The sequence below is a fragment of the Schistocerca americana genome, chromosome 3, assembly GCF_021461395.2.
Source record: "Schistocerca americana isolate TAMUIC-IGC-003095 chromosome 3, iqSchAmer2.1, whole genome shotgun sequence".
Lineage (NCBI taxonomy): Eukaryota > Metazoa > Arthropoda > Insecta > Orthoptera > Acrididae > Schistocerca > Schistocerca americana.
In genome coordinates this window covers 190,061,676-190,066,234 of record NC_060121.1, presented here as the reverse complement: position 1 = coordinate 190,066,234, position 4,559 = coordinate 190,061,676, and positions in this window count along the sequence as shown.

The following is a 4,559-nucleotide window of genomic DNA, read 5'->3' as shown; positions in this document are numbered from 1 at the left end:
TAATGTGCTGCGAATACATAGAAAGAAAGATCCTTTATCATTTAGCTACAATATAGCAGGTCAGCAACTGGAAGCAGTTAATTCCATAGATTATCTGAGAGTAGGCATTAGGAGTGATTTAAAATGGAATGACCATACAAAATTAATCGTCGGTAAAGCAGATGCCAGACTCAGATTCATTGGAAGAATCCTAAGGAAATGCAGTCCGAAAACAAAGGAAGTAGGTTACAGTACGCTTGTTCGCCCACTGCTTGAATACTGCTCACCGGTGTGGGATCCATACCAGATAGGGTTGATAGAAGAGATAGAGAAGATCCAACGGAGAGCAGCGCGCTTCGTTACAGGATCATTTGGTAATCGCGAAAGGGTTACGGAGATGATAGATAAACTGCAGTGGAAGACTTTACAAGGGAGACGCTCAGTAGCTCGGTACGGGCTTTTGTTGAAGTTTCGAGAACATACGTTCACCGATGAGTCAAGCAGTATATTGCTCCCTCCTACGTATATCTCGCGAAGAGACCATGAGGATAAAATCAGAGAGAGAGCATACCGACAAGCTTTCTTTCCACGAATAATACAAGACTGGAATAGAGATATTCAAGGTACCCTCCGCCACACACCGTCAGGTGGCTCGCGAAGTACAGATGGTTCAAAATGGCTCTGAGCACTATGGGACTTAACATCTATGGTCATCAGTCCCCTAGCACTTAGAACTACTTAAACCTAACTAACCTAAGGACATCACACAACACCCAGTCATCACGAGGCAGAGAAAATCCCTGAACCCGCCGGGAATCGAACCCGGAAACCCGGGCGCGGGAAGCGAGAACGCTACCGCAGGAGTATAGATATGGATGTAGATGTAGAGATGTAAATCCGCTTCTCTGGGTTTTGCAGGATTCAAAGTTTGGTCTCGACCCAGTTACTACCTCCAAGGGACCAGTTCCACAGTCTCTTCTCTCCATATTTTTTTTTTTCCAAATGCAGCAAGGCTTGTACAAGTGGTTGTGGGTGGCAGAAGGCTGGGAGTAAGTGGTCACTGATTTGTGCCAACTGCAAGGCAAACTCCTGTACTAACTCCCTCCAACCAGATGAAATTGACGAACCAGATGTTAGCGAAGACCGTGACTGCATATATGGGGCGACGAAAATGACAGATTTCGAGGAGGCAAGAGATAGGGCGACGGACTCCAAGTCGGAAGTTATAGACTTTGAGGAGCCGAGTGACCTAGCGACAGCGAATCGACGACGTCTGTGAAATTTGTGTACCTACTCATTTCTCTCCTTATCATCTTCATACTTTTTTTGTTATTGTAAAATATAGTCACCATTAATTGATTTCGAGAACTGCGTTTCTTATCTTGCTTCCAACTTCGTATCAGTTGAACGGATCTCATTCTATATTAAATAATTCTATAATATTATCTTGTTATATATTCTACAATTTTAATAGTTTATAATTTTACTATATTTGCAAAATGCAAGACTAGCACTATGGAGATCTTTATTATTATGTTCAATATATCGTAAATAACACTTATTGAAGAACAGCAGTTTAAATACTCTTCATTGGTAATGAGAAATGGTCCAAATTCAAGGTGGAGCTGCGCGGAAACGGATGGCCCAAAAAATTCAATTTTGGTCCCCTCGAATGCAGAGTTTATTCCTCTATAAGTTTCGTATGGACCACTTTACTATAGATGTTTAGAAGATATTACCAAACAGCAAATTTTAAAACAAAAATTTTACATAAATATGTAAAATTTGTCCAACTTTGATGAGCTCTAGTGTGGTAACAGGTGGTCCAAAAGCTGTGTGTCTGGTCTGATTCAAAGCGGAATTTAATGCTCTACAATTTTTTATAGTAGGCTGTTTTTGATATTGTGAATCCTTTACAATATGTAATCTTAAAACCCCAAAAATATCCTTTTTAGGGGCACATTTTTACCCCTCACCACTGAAACGCAACTTCGCCAGGGGGAAAACCTAGGATAGTCACAGTGGGCCATAAATGAAGTCATTAAAACAATAAAACCTTTTGTAGCAATTATTTCCGATTCGTCTTCTTTTTTGGTTTTGCTCTACTAGCCCAATAATACGAAGTGGCCAGAAAATCTCTTGTCATCTGAGTGTAACAGTATAAAATTTGGGCCCCGCACGAATTCCAAGATGACTACGACGTAATTGCCACTTGACTGCCCGTTAAGAAGAATGAAGTTTGTGCATACACTTTGTATCGCATGGGAGAAGAAAGCTTTTCGCCTGGGAAATGTTTCGGAAGCTTCCCACTCTGGCCATTGCCGCGCGGGATTAGCCGAGCGGTCTCAGGCGCTGCAGTCATGGACTGTGCGGCTGGTCCCGGAGGGGGTTCGAGTCCACCCTCTGTCATGGGTGGGTGTGTTTGTCCTTAGGATATCTTAGGTTAAGTAGTGTGTAAGCTTAGGGACTGATGACCTTAGCAGTTAAGTCCCATAAGATTTCACACACATTTGAAAATTTCTTAGCTCTGGTCATTCATCAACCGCAAGGGAAACATGTGCTGACTTAGTGCGTCAGTGATGCGTTCAGTACCCAAATCGACCAGAAAGAGTACTGCAAAACTTGGAATTAAAGGAGCATAATGCAACTCCACATGAAAATGGACTTGTTCGGAAATGCATTCCGAACAATGGCTCTCAGTGAACTCAAAAAATGGTTCAAATCGCTCTGAGCACTATGGGACTTAACATCTATGGTCATCAGTCCCCTATAACTTAGAACTACTTAAACCTAACTAACCTAAGGACATCACACAACACCCAGTCATCAGTGAATTAAAGGACGATGGTGGTACACGTACAGACTTTGTCAAAGAATAACTGCAAGTATTACTTACAATGAAATAATTCCATATGTAAGGGGACTTCCTGGCCACCCTGTCCAGTAGTGGTCATAGACCTGCAAGGACCTAAAAAATTGCGTGCCTACTTCAGTTAAGTTTTCTCAGGTTTAGAAAAGCAAAACAATACAAGATACACTTATTCCAGTACGAGAATGTACTGTCCATTGTTGTCGAGTCGAACCAGGTTCTCGCTACCTTGATCTTATGTGCTCACACTGTGAAAGGCGCCAAGCTTGAGGAACTACAGGCTGCCAGCAGAACCCATCACGGTTTATGGCTTTCGACAGACAGTACAAGATCCGTCCATTAGGCAACACAAGGGACTGCTGTGTGGGCAGATAGTTATCACTGACCCCGTAGCCGGAAGTTGAGGTGGTCCTCTGGAATTTTACCACCTTAAGTCTCGAGTGGGCAGAGTACTGTACTGCAGAGTTTCTATAGCACACGGTAGGCACTGCTGGTGTTATTAGTGATAAAGTAATTCAGCCACGTTACAATAGTCTGGGTTGTCCAAAAGTACGCACGGTCTTCAGAAAGTAACTAAACGTGGCGTCCCGTGCTAAGACCACAGAACAGCTGAAGGGCCGCATTTCCAGAAGAGAGTACATGTTCCAGGTTTACTGCAGGTAGAGTTCTGCTGCGGTACGGATAACAGGTGCATCACAGTAAGGGAGTAAAATGGCACGGCAGCAGGAAACATACTCCAGAGATGAATTACGTAGGAAGTACGATTCTTGGGGAAAAACTTCTAAATTGCACACACATTCACAGTGAAATTATGGAGATATATGGACTACAAGCAATGTTTCGTCCAACCGTAGTGAAACGGCGTCAATAATTTAATGAAAGTTACACAGACGTATATGATGCTGATCGGGGATTTCAGATCCTGCACCTTGCGAATACCGTCTGTTCGACAAGCTGAAACAACGTTTGGGGAAAACAGATTTTACAACACCGATGACGCTCACAAAATGGTTCTCGAATGGGTCGTTTCCTGTTGTCGAGGAACTGAATGTTGTCTACAGAGATTTGATAGCTATGTTGGAAAATAGTGTCATGTATCAGTGACACTCTTAGTATAGTGCAACATTCAATAAAAGTTACTAGACCTGCCATAATAAAGTGTAATTCACTTTTTGAAGTTCACTCGAACTACAGCATCAGAAGTAATTCAAGACTGTTTTTTCTTGTAACTCATGGCCTTTACAGAGCGCTGTGCTTACAGGGCATCAACATAACTCTTACAATGAAGAGCCAAAGCAACTGGTATACGAATGTGGAAACAAATACCGAGATATGTTAACAGTCAGAATACGGCGCTCCGATCGGCAACGCCTATATCAGACAAAAAGTGTCTGGCACAGTTGTTAGATGGGTTACTGCAGCTATAATGGCAGGTTATCAAGATTTAAGTGAGTCTGAACGTAGTGTTAAAGTCGCGCGCACGAGCGATGGGACACAGCATCTCCGAGGTAGCGATGAAGTGGGGATTTGTGCCTACGACCATTTCACGATTGTGTATATCAGTAACCAAGTAAAACATCAAATCTCCGATATTGCTGCAGCCGGAAAAAGATCCTCCAAGAACAGTATGAACGACGACTGAAGACAATCGTTCAACGGGACAGAAGTGCAGTCCTTCCGCAGATTGCTCCAGATTTCAATGCTAGGCCAT